The 13,289-nt window shown below is 39.3% G+C and overlaps 1 protein-coding gene across 1 annotated transcript in view; it reads right to left on the bottom strand.

Moving 5' to 3' along the window:
- Positions 1-13,171, bottom strand: part of LOC149651032 (protein NDNF-like) — a 33,775-nt gene extending 20,604 nt beyond the window's left edge. The window contains exon 1 of the mRNA XM_089847787.1: positions 12,890-13,171. The gene's annotated coding sequence lies outside the window, so the exon portion shown is untranslated. The remainder of the gene's footprint in view (positions 1-12,889) is intronic.
- Positions 13,172-13,289: the final 118 nt, after the last annotated feature.

The raw sequence follows: 13,289 nt of genomic DNA, 5'->3' as shown, positions 1-13,289 counted from the left end.
CGCTCATTTTGCAAATTAGTTGTATCTCGTGAAATTTGTGTTCATTATGCAAATTAGTTTTATCTCGTGAAATTTGTGTTCATTATGCAAATTAGTTTTATCTCGTGAAAATTTTGCTAGTTTGGTAAATTAGTGAAGTCAAGTCCGCGATATTCAATTTCAAAATTAGGCTTAATGAGTGTTGGATTGTCGGTACTCGGTAGTGCTTTTCGCGTTGAAATTTAAGTTTTAGAGCACGCATTCATATTGTTTTATCGAAAGTTCGTGTTTTAATAAGTTAGTAATTAAATTTTAAGACTTTAATTGGAGTGTTTACACCAATTAATTGGATAAATAGGTTATAATCGTACATCCTGCAAAGAAAAAACTCCACGAAATTTAACGACGACGTTCAAATGGAGGATAGATACCAAAATGGAAGACGGTTTGTCTTACTATTTCAATAAAGTTTTTAATTTTAGTTCATTAAAATAATGTAAGGTTAGTGCATGTACAGGTAGAAAATATTCTTTAGTTAACGTAACTTTAGCTAGAAACTTTCCCGGAAGCTGCGTGTCTTCAATTTCACTATTGACCCCTTTTATCGAGAAATTTGAACCTTGTCTAAGAGGTTTCATCGTGTATGGCTTAACATGATTAAAGATCCTAAGCTAATTGGGTGTTTAAGACCCCCATATATATTAAGGGACACATAATGTCCTCCAAGCTTGTAAGGGAATTTTTTTATATATAAGGTGTGAGATGGAGAGTGGTGGTTAGGATTGCATACTACCCATGGGATGAACTCGTTCCCTACAAAGGTTGTTTTATATGGTCCGGGTAACCGCCAAGCCTTCACTATTGGGACTTGCGTGAGAAATAAAGAATAGGTACGTTGTCTAGGGGATTGATTTTTAAATTTAGATATAAGAAGATGAGAAATAACTAGATAGTTTAGGTTGCCAAATTTAACAAAGATTTAATTAACACTAGAAATAATCATTACGAAATATAAACACCTTAATGGTGTTGACCATGGTCTAGGCTAAAAGACTTAATATATATACAAGAGGTCAGGTTCAATAGAACCGATAATAATAAAAACACAAAATATTCAATAAAGCATAATTAATAAAATAAACCCTATTAGCGGGTAGATACTCAAGTAGTTCGGGGAGTCCATTGCAGATATTTGCGGGCCGACGATTATCCAATTCTCGGACGTGGTAAATCCTTTGTTGCGCGATTTACTTCGCGCACAGGTTTTTCATATTCACGTATCGCGCCAGGTTGTTATTAACGCGGTACCGCGCACAGGTTTTTAATAATGATGGCGCGCTTATCTTATTAATTTCATTACCCGGGTTTTTAGATGGACTCGGAATTTCCTTTCTTATAGGCTAAGTTTATTAGGATTTGGTTTTGCACGCATAAACAAAGAGTAACGCGCGGGACTTTTCATTCCAATCGCGGATCGTCAGCGTCCGAGCCCCAAACTCATGATCGCCAAGGTTAGGGCGCGCAAAGGGGTCGAGGACCAAAAACGTTCGTCCTATTTCTTTCAAGTATCCGATCGGACTCTCTGTTTTCAAAATTATTCGGACCTCGCGTCCTCTTGGACACGTTAGTCTTTTTGTGGAAAAACCACCTACGCGTGATCTACGTCATTTTGGACGTTCCCGACTTTCGAGTTCAATAACATTTTGCAGGTGTCCTTATGTTAACACTACTTACAACTATACAAAAATATTTAGTTTGGCAACCTTGTTTTCTTTCTAGTTATTTTTATAAGGAGGAAACTCTATTTACATGTGGGGAGAGGTTAGGAGTGAATAGGCAAAGGGGTCACTCTTGCAAGTTCCAAATGTTGACCTTAGCGGAACGAATGGACGGGATGGGGCAAACAACCTCTGCAGCAGTTGGAACGCTCCCATCTTGGGTAGATACAAAGGGGCTGATTTGTCAAGGTATCTTGAATGCCTGCATTCAAGAGTCCCAAGACCGGACAATACCCTCAGTTTGTTTGAATAAGTATTTGTGTATTTGGTTACTTTTTAAGATTTTAAAATTAGAATTGGAAAGGTAAATTCGTTTTATAAATTTTGAGATAATTTTGACAAATTTTGAGATAATTTTGATAATAAGAATTTCCACCGTTACACTCTCCCCCACCTTAATTCTCATGTCCGCATGAGAACACATGTTAAAATATGTATGTACAGGGCAAAAAAAAGTTAAAAATTGTGACGTAAACAAAAAAAAATTATGGTGGCATGCCACTGAGAGTATCTCATATGTACAGGTATACCATGAATATAAAAAAAAACAATTACATATAAAGAGGCCTAAAATGATCTGGAATTACAAGGATCACGTACCTAGGGTACGCAACCATCCAGGTTGTAAAAAAAAATTGTCTTTCTGGTTTTCTAAAACCTAGAAAGGGGTAAATAATGCTAAATAGATATTACTGGTGAATGGGCTCTTTAATGTTGAACTCTACCAGTGTGTGCGGCCCTTGGCCTCAAATTATAACCACCAAAGGGTTGTTGGGGGTTGGAATTAGGAACATAAATATCAGGGGAACCTGTCCCATCAGCCAAATCAGAATCTTGCAAGACTAAGTCAGTCCTTGAAACATAGGGCTTCAGGTCTCTAATGTGGAAAGTGCCTTTTAAAGGACGTCCTTTCGTGGACTCTAGCCTGTATGTTAGGGGAGATAGTTTTTTCGCAATGCGAAATGGACCGTCGTATTTAGGAGCAAGTTTACTTGAAAAATAATCTGACGCTTTCGAAAGATAATGGGTTCTTTTATAGACTAATGAACCTTCGTCGAATTCAACATTCCTATGGTGCTTGTCGTACTGCGCCTTCTGCGAGGCTTGTGCCTTACGAACATTTTCTAGAGCTACCTTAAGTGCATCTTGGACTTTGGTTTGGATTGTTAAACCATAAACTTGGGAAGTTACGCCATTGTCGTAATAATCAGGGTTTTGAGAAACCAGGGGACTATACGCGGTTCTCATTTCCCGTCCGAACATAAGATATGATGGAGTAAATCCTGTGGAATCTTGTACCGCTGACCGTATGGCCATGGCGAACTGTTGGAGGCCGCGGTCCCATTCTTGTTGACTTCCTTCAATATAGGAAGTAATCATGGTCCCTATCGTTCTATTATATCTCTCAGTAGGGTTGGATTGAGGGGCATAGACAGATGTGCATCTATGTTTAATTTGCAATTTTTCAAGAACGTTGTCAAATAATTTAGCTACAAATTGACTGCCATTGTCACTGACAATCGTGTCGGGTAAACCATAACGTGTAAACACGTCGTCTACAAGATGACGTACAATAGGGGGAGTGGTTGCCTTCCGTAGGGGAAATATCTCGACCCATTTGGTGAGGTAATCCGAGACGACTAAAATATACTTGAAACCACGTTTAGATCGGGGAAATGGCCCTTTAAGGTCAAGAGAAATGACAGACCAAGGCTTAGTAACTTCGCTAGGTTTCATGAGTCCAGGCGGTGCTTGGTTGGGGGCTTTAGTGGTTTGGCACACGGTACATGAACGGCAATAATTGGTGATGTCTAAAGTCATTTTCTCCCAGGTGTACTGGCTCTGAAGGCGTTTAATTGTCTTTTTGATACCGAAGTGGCCAGAGGAGGGAATATCGTGAGACACGTGTAGTAACCGGGCTCTAAGAGACTGGGGGACTAAAATCTTAAAGTTATCCCACCCATAGAGATCTATCTTTCCGGTGTCTTTGTATAGGATTTGATCTCTTATGTCACAATGGACTGCGATGTCTTCTACCCAGGCCCGTAAGTCTTTATCTTGGGGTAGTTTGTTCTCTTCTAAATAAGAAATTAGGGGACCTAATTTTTCGTCTGAACGTTGGGATTTAATTAGTTCCTCGTTGTCAAAGCGAACTAATCGCGACGGGGTTGTGGCCGAAGCCAGGGCTGAAACATGACCAACTTCCAGGGATTCGGGAATCCTTGAAAGGGTGTCGGCAACTACGTTATGAATGCCTGGGACGTGGGAAATGGTAAAGTCGAATGCCTGTAGGCGGGCGTTCCATCTGGCGAATTTGCCGGTTGGATCGGGCGCTTTATGAAGCCATTTAATGGCGCTATTGTCGGTAAATAACTCAAAATGAGTGCCTTCTACGTAAGGGCGGAAGGTTTCGACGGCAAATAAAACACCTAAAGCTTCACGCTCTACGGCGGAATAGTTTCTTTCTGCGGTACTAAGTGAAGTACTAGCGTACTGAACGACGCGGCGTTTCCCGTCTATGGTCTGGGTTAAAACGGCTCCTAGGCCTACGTTCGAGGCGTCACAATGGATTTGAAAAGGGTGGTTATAGTCAGGAGTGCATAATATTGGGGCAGATCCTAGCTTTTCTTTTAAGATCTTAAAAGAGGTTTCCTGCTCGGCGTTCCAGTGCCACCTTACGTCTTTCTTCAATAAGTGATTTAGAGGGCTGGCGACCTTTGAAAAGTTTTCTACAAATCGACGGTAGTAGGATGCCATGCCCAAAAACCTTCTTAGTTGTTTTATGTTTTTGGGTGCGGGGAAATCACGTATAGTGGATGTTTTGTCTGGGTCGACTTGGATTCCTGATTCTGACACTATGTGCCCCAAGATTTTGCATTCGGTTTGACAAAACTGTGTCTTAGAAGCCTTTATGGTGAGGCCGGCTCGCATGAGTCGGTCAAAGACCTCGGCTAAGGTACGTATATGGGACTCGAAATCCTGTGAGGCTATTATTAAATCGTCCAGGTATGCGCAAACGCCCCGGCCCGAGAGGTCTAAAAACAAGGAATTAACCATCCTCTGGAAGGTTGCCGGTGCGTTTGTCATACCAAACATTAAGACTTTGGGTCTAAAGAGTCCCCGGTGGGTGACAAAGGCACCTAGGTCGCGATGGGATTCATGGAGGGGTACCTGCCAGTATCCCGCCCGCATATCGAGTGTAGTGATAAACTTCGGATTATGTATTGACTCAAGTATATCGTCTATACGGGGGAGGGGGTAGGCATCACGACGGGTCACGGCATTTAATTTTCGGTAGTCGATACAAAGGCGGTTTCCGCCATCCTTTTTGGGGATGATTATGATTGGACTAGCCCAGGGGCCATTACAAGGTTCAATTATATCTTGTTCTAACATTTCATTGATGGTTTCATCAATGAGAACACGTTTGGGGGTAGAAACTCGATATGGAGGAACGGAAATGGGTCTAGGATCAGTGAGATCGACATAATGTTCTATACAGGTCGTCCTTCCGGGTACGGTAGAGAAAATATTCTTGTATTTATAAACTAAATTCTCTAGTACTTGCGCCTGATCAACTGGTAAGGTAGCCGTGGCTAAGGCCTTAATTATACCCTCTTCATCAATTAAACTATGGGGATTATCTAATACCTTAGCTTCGTTAATAAGCTGATATACTGCGTTTAATCGGCAAACACTACCATGATTGGATGACGCAATACCCTTGAAGTAAAAACTATTGTCTAATGCGTCTCGGTAACAAAAGCTATTAAGTCCATAGTCGACTAACATGCCGACCTGGCGTAAAATATCCTTACCTAATATACATTGGTAATTAATTCCAGATACATAGACTGCCTGAAAGGGGGTTTCTTTTCTGGGTAAACAAAATGGTACTGTAACAACACCGTGGGTGGCTAATAGACTTCCATCCGGTTGATCAAGGGCTAATATAGAGGTGTTGGAGGTTGCATAACCCAAGCTTTCTAAAATGGGTTTTAAGTCTTTATGAAGTAGAGTATGGGTTGAACCCCCATCTACAAGAGCGGTGCAAGGTATGGTGCCTAAATAAATATCTAAAAAGTCTTGGGATTCAGTAGAAAAATCAGGTTGACATATAGGGTTTATAGGAAGGGGTTCGGGTTCGTGGGCCGCGGAGTCGTTAGAGCTGATTGCGGTACAGACTGGTTGCTGAACCCGTGGGCACCAGCCGGATTGGCGTTTCCCGAACTTTGGGGGTTTTGATGGTTTAAATTATTAGGGGGATAATTGGGACACGCAGGACTAATGTGACCCTTTTGCGAACATCTGTGACAGGTTGGGACCCATCTTTGTGTATTATTACTCTGAGCTATAACTTTAGGCTGAGTGTTGGGGTTAGGAGGATTTTGGTAATTATTTCCGCGAGGCGGATTAAGATGGTTAAATGAGGGCCTGGGAGGCCCTGAGTTCCAATTCTGACTGATACTATTATGATATCTCGGGTTTTGAGAAAGCGGAGGATTTTGAACTGTGGAAGTAGAACTATTGGTTCCCACACCTCGTTTTTGCTTGTTTACAGATCTTTCTACTCCCGAGGCATCATCTAATAATTCTCTGAGAGAAGTGTAAGTTTTGGTAGCTAAATATGGTTTGATATCGTCGCGCATATTACGAAAGACGTATTTTATCTGTTTTCTCTCATCTGGAGGGTTAACTAACTGATGACATAGTTTTAAAATTGCTTCCGCGTACTCATGCACGGATTCTTGAGCGCGTTGTATTCTATCGGTTATCTTCCCTTTAATATTTTCATCGTGCTCTTTCCTTTCGAATCTGGTGCGCAGAGCGGTTTCGAAAGTATTTAAGTCGGAAAAAGGGGTAATTGCGTTTTGAGTATAAAACCATTCCAATGCTGGGCCGGTTAATAAGGTGGGCACCCATTGTTGGGTGAATATGGGTTCTGGGACGTTATAAGTCATACGCATTTGTTTAACCCTACACAAGAATAATTTTGGGCCTGCATCTGTGGGATTGCCGGCGTAGGTGGGTGCAGGTAATGGGTTTGAAAACATAAATGGGGTAGTTGGTGGACAATACATTGGGGGTGGCGCTGTAGCGGGATTGGTGTTTGACGTTATAGAGTAATTAGCTACGCTGGGCGCTGGGGTATTAAACGGATTTTGGGGCGCGCTATTTGGCATGGGTAATGGGGGCGTTCCCATAATGGGTGCCTGACTTAATTGATTACCTGGGTTAGGTGGTAAAAACTGATTAGTCGATTGATTTGCGCTACCAGGGCTATTAGCTGGTAAAAATTGATTAGGAGCTACATTAACACTGCCCGGATTATTAGCTGGTGTATTAGCTATAGTGGGAGGGGGTGGCGCAGGAACTACTGCTGCTTGAAGGTTTGCTATTTGGGTGGCAAATTGTTGATTTTGGGTGGCCAGGTGTTGATTTTGGACTGATAGAGCTGAGAGTTGGTTAAGAATTTGAGTTAAAACATCCCCGGGAATTGAAACGGGGGCCGAGCTATTGGCTACGGGCGCTGTAGGGGGTTGAATATTGGAACTAGGCCCAGCTGCATTGGGTACGGTAGAGGTGTTTGTTCCCGTAGTTATAGAAGGGGTTAAAGTTTGATTACCCCCAGCGAAAATGTTGTTATTTGGCGGGATAAAGGTGTTGCTCGCGCTGGTTACTACAGCGGAGGGGGCGTTAACAGATAAGCCGGTGGCCATGCTTTGGCTTATACTGGCATTTGGGTTATTGTTACCCGTAGAAAAAGGGGGGATTCCCCACTGGGATAAATTAACTGAATTTCTAACTGGAGAGGGGTTTCTTGACGAATTATTGCTAGCCATATTGACTGGACTTAATTGTTTAGATTTTGATTTAGACTGTTTTGTTTTAACAATTGGGAGAGATTGCCTACGGTCGTTACGACTTGCTAAACGTGCCGCTCTTAGACGGTCACAGTGTTCCTTATGGGCTTTATCTCCCGCTCTATACATAAAAAATAATTTAACACTAATCACTAATCAATTAAACAAAGTACTCTAAACTAACCCTGGGAAGGTTCAACAAATAAAACATACAATTCACACTATAGCATCTATAGCATGGGGCAAAAAAAATTCTTATCAAAATATATAAAGCACAATCGTGCAAATTCATGGGTTACCAGGGCGATTAGAGATACTCCGAAATTTTGAAATTAATAAATCAGGGTTAATGCATTAAAAAAAATTTGTACGACATATATAACATGATATCCCGGACGGACCCCCAATTTTGTAAGGGAATTTTTTTATATATAAGGTGTGAGATGGAGAGTGGTGGTTAGGATTGCATACTACCCATGGGATGAACTCGTTCCCTACAAAGGTTGTTTTATATGGTCCGGGTAACCGCCAAGCCTTCACTATTGGGACTTGCGTGAGAAATAAAGAATAGGTACGTTGTCTAGGGGATTGATTTTTAAATTTAGATATAAGAAGATGAGAAATAACTAGATAGTTTAGGTTGCCAAATTTAACAAAGATTTAATTAACACTAGAAATAATCATTACGAAATATAAACACCTTAATGGTGTTGACCATGGTCTAGGCTAAAAGACTTAATATATATACAAGAGGTCAGGTTCAATAGAACCGATAATAATAAAAACACAAAATATTCAATAAAGCATAATTAATAAAATAAACCCTATTAGCGGGTAGATACTCAAGTAGTTCGGGGAGTCCATTGCAGATATTTGCGGGCCGACGATTATCCAATTCTCGGACGTGGTAAATCCTTTGTTGCGCGATTTACTTCGCGCACAGGTTTTTCATATTCACGTATCGCGCCAGGTTGTTATTAACGCGGTACCGCGCACAGGTTTTTAATAATGATGGCGCGCTTATCTTATTAATTTCATTACCCGGGTTTTTAGATGGACTCGGAATTTCCTTTCTTATAGGCTAAGTTTATTAGGATTTGGTTTTGCACGCATAAACAAAGAGTAACGCGCGGGACTTTTCATTCCAATCGCGGATCGTCAGCGTCCGAGCCCCAAACTCATGATCGCCAAGGTTAGGGCGCGCAAAGGGGTCGAGGACCAAAAACGTTCGTCCTATTTCTTTCAAGTATCCGATCGGACTCTCTGTTTTCAAAATTATTCGGACCTCGCGTCCTCTTGGACACGTTAGTCTTTTTGTGGAAAAACCACCTACGCGTGATCTACGTCATTTTGGACGTTCCCGACTTTCGAGTTCAATAACATTTTGCAGGTGTCCTTATGTTAACACTACTTACAACTATACAAAAATATTTAGTTTGGCAACCTTGTTTTCTTTCTAGTTATTTTTATAAGGAGGAAACTCTATTTACATGTGGGGAGAGGTTAGGAGTGAATAGGCAAAGGGGTCACTCTTGCAAGTTCCAAATGTTGACCTTAGCGGAACGAATGGACGGGATGGGGCAAACAACCTCTGCAGCAGTTGGAACGCTCCCATCTTGGGTAGATACAAAGGGGCTGATTTGTCAAGGTATCTTGAATGCCTGCATTCAAGAGTCCCAAGACCGGACAATACCCTCAGTTTGTTTGAATAAGTATTTGTGTATTTGGTTACTTTTTAAGATTTTAAAATTAGAATTGGAAAGGTAAATTCGTTTTATAAATTTTGAGATAATTTTGACAAATTTTGAGATAATTTTGATAATAAGAATTTCCACCGTTACAAGCTGGGTCCTTTTGATAATAAGGCCATGGTTAAGGGTCCAGCAGGTTAGGTTTAAAACCTTTTACACCAGTTCAAGTTTAAGTTCCCTTCTGAAGGAATTAAAAAATGTTTATGGGTAACGGGGTTCATTTATGAATGGTATGGTGGTGGTAACATGGTACGTCTCATATTTCTCTGACCTTAGAGAAAGTTCACCATCCTCCGGGCTTCCGAATTATTTTAAACTCCCAACCAGTTTTAGCTCTATGCAATTTATGTATACGGTATATACTTCGTACTTTTGATTAATGAAAATCAGGTGTTCCTCTTTGACTTTCATCCTATGGTTTCCCCGGGTTGGAACATATTGCGTTCAACGTTGTTGTAGTGTTGATGGTGTATTTGCTACCATCACTCACTTGAACTAGTTACTTCTTTCGCTTCTGGCCTTTACCAACCCGTTTATTTTGGGAGTTGTGACGAGGCAATATGTTGACTGCTTGAACAGTAGGCCTTGTTATAGTGAGGGAACCCCAGTTGTCCACTGAATGATTGATCAAGCGTCTACTTGGACAGCTTTTTCAGGAAACGGACGTAACCCGATCTATTCCCCCGACAGAATCGCGCTCGGCCCTGTCACAAGCTACGTGTTTTTGAAGCGTTGGCGGTCAGTAGCCCGAGTTTTACTGGCTGTGGAATTTACTTTGGCCTTTTACACCCATCATCATTTCTCTTCCACAATTCACATACTTTAGACTTAAAAACCGGGCTGGGGTCCAGTTGAAGTATTGTTAATTGGCAGTGATCAATGTTCGACTTCATTACATTATTTAGCCACGCTAGTTACCGTTTAATACTTAATTAAATACACTAATTCTCGCACTAATTATAAATGGCAGAAGCCCATTATAGAGAAAATATTGACTTCAATGGCTTATCTTTAGATTACTTAGTTTATCTTGGTAATACGAACTTCTGGTGTAGTTTTATTACTTATTGTATAGTTGTATAGCCATCGGGCTTTTGGCATGACATAAAATGACTTGGGGGGCCTTTGATAGCAATATGAAGTATGAACTTGTGGTAGAAACTTTTTTCTACATTTAAGAGAAACTGGCGTACACAATCGACAAGCTGTTTAACGCTTTTAGAATCATTACCAGTTTTTCCGCTGTTTTGCTTCGTATGTATTAATCGAGTTTCACCATTAACGGCACGATTTTTGTTGTTATGAATGTTGCGTAAAGAAGCCAGATATTTCTATCTTTATTTTTTTTTTTACTATTTTCTTTTATTTCACGAAACTCGTTCTTATAGCCTGGCGGGAACAGAAACGTTTCAAAGGCACCTTGCGGGAGAGTTATTTTCCGAGAAGGTCATGACCCTTTAAAGTTAGAATTTAGGAATCCTGGCTTACCACATTCGCAGTACGCGATAATGTTAAATTATCTTGGTATTTAGATTTGGGAATCCGAATGAGTTGAATAACACTGTGTTAAATTGTAGGGTATGTTATGTCAAATTTACAAAACAATGAGAAGTAATAAAGAAAAGTTCTGACCGCGCTGTTTTGACGTTGAAAACCATATAAGTTCAAACTGTGACCTCTGTGCAAATGTTTCACCTAAGGCGAAGTCTTTCTAATAATTTTTAACAAACTTCTCATTTGTTTATGAAATTAAATCATTGTAGGGTCAAATTGGTCATTTTGTTTGACCATTGCGCGAAATTAAAAACTTGATTTAGAATACTTCGAAGGTAATATACTTCTGGTATAATAAGTTAACGCGGTAAATCATTTCTTCAAGCCACATTATCTCCAATTTATAGTATTTCTAATCATTTTAACAAACTTCTCATTTGTTTATCAAATTAAATCATTGTAGGGTACAAATTGATCATTTTGTTTGACCATTACGAGAAATTAAAAACTTGCTATAGAAACTTCGAAGGTAATATACTTCTGGTATAATAATTTAAGGCAGTAAATCATTCCTTCAAGCCACATTATCTCCAATTAATATTTCATTTTTCATAAAAAAAAAACCTAACTCATATTTAAGGTTTTTAAACGAATTAGTAAACGTCAAGCTATTTGAAACATTTCCAACAAAGGTTTAAAGGTTAATTTAAAGTGGAAAATTGCGACACAAAAAAAAACTATACGCAATATCATCTAAGACACTCGAGAAAGTTTTGAAAAATGATGCGTACCTAATTTGGGATGATTAATTGAGCCCTAGTTATTCAGGCCAAAAACGAAATAATGAGGGAGTCTGCGATAAAAAAACGGAGTCGCGACGAGTTGTAAAAATGAGTTAAACTCGATTAGCATAACTAGGAAACGTTTCGTCTTCGAGAAGAAATTATAATCGGTGTCAATTAGGCCTAACAGAGGAAAGAAAAGCTTGAAAAATATTTTTATGATAATTTTAAAACCTCATTTCTAAAAGTTACCGTGCAGAAGGGACTGACTGATTAAAAGTCAAGCAACTAACCACGCCTTGTCGATTAAGAACTACTTTTAAAACATTTATGGTTAATTAGCCACCCCCTTTATTCTACCGGTTAACGTCTCGTTAGTAATTAGAATTCTCATTCTGATGATGTTTTCACTTCTTGTCATTAACTCATTATAATAGGTAGGTAGTATTGACTTTATCTTCGCTGTCAAGTGATATTGAAATACAGTATAGTTTTAGATAATTAACTTGGAGTTGCTGGAGGATATCTTAAGGATAATTTTCTCACAATAATATGTTAGGTTTCCTTTTTTAATGTATTTAATTTCTTAATTATTATTGAATAATGCCCAAATATTATTAAAAATTATCATTGATTATTTCAAAATTTATTCGCACCATACAGCGAAGTACTCCGAAGAAGTTATTTAGCAAACTGTTTATCATAATAAGTATGACACTTCCTATGCTTTGTAATGCCAGAGACTTACAGCTAGAGCTAGTTCGAGAACGACGCGAGAATTGACTACACGTGGTTTTGTTGTTCATCATCCTATATAGTCTGTACCTCACCAGGCGTCGCTTTAAGAGAATCTTTGACGTTTTACCTACGTCACTTCATGACAAGCTCTCAGTAACCAGTGACAAACTTAAGGAACATTACTTATGATATTATTTATAATTTGTCGTTTTATATTCAGACTTGTTCTTAAAAATATAAATTATAATAACTTTGAATTGCGTTGGCGTCTACGGAATGTTTTCATAATTTTTCAATGGCATGGTAAAGTGGTTCAATCAAGATTACGATCTCACTTGATTTTGACAGAAAGAAATTAAAAGAAAGTTACCATAAATAACCTTACGATATACCGAATTGTTGTACCAATGATATATAATTGTTTTTTTTATATTAAATTGATTAATGAATAGTTAATTTTGTTCAAGTTGATTATAAATAAAATTTAAGTGAAAATAACTTACGTCTTAATTTATGTTCGCCAAGATATTGGTAAACAATCAAATGTTTTTAATGATAATTTATAGTGTCTGTATATTATTGATTTACATATTTCCGCAATTTAGTCCTAAGTATTCCTCACTAGTCCAACGATTTCTATAGACAGGGATATCCCGACCTCGCAACTTTCAGTTTCACGACAACCACAACCGTTCCTACCAAGCATGTGAAGAAGCAAAACGCTACTACGAGCTTGGAGCACGCTTCAAACTTTTCGTCCTTCAAGAAAGACGGATAGAAGCTACCACGTGACTGGTTAGACCTCGGGGAGCTTTGATATCCAAAGCTAGTGCTGTAGGAACTCCTCTGACTTTTCGCTTTGAAGATGAGCTTCTCAATTTCTTAGAGGAATACTTTATGGAA

The sequence above is a fragment of the Phalangium opilio genome, unplaced genomic scaffold (assembly GCF_054372755.1).
Source record: "Phalangium opilio isolate 3A_F unplaced genomic scaffold, DU_Popi_V2 ptg000082l_1, whole genome shotgun sequence".
Classification (NCBI taxonomy): Eukaryota; Metazoa; Arthropoda; class Arachnida; order Opiliones; family Phalangiidae; genus Phalangium; species Phalangium opilio.
The sequence above is the reverse complement of the archived record's forward strand: the minus strand, read 5'-3'. Positions and strand labels throughout refer to the sequence as shown.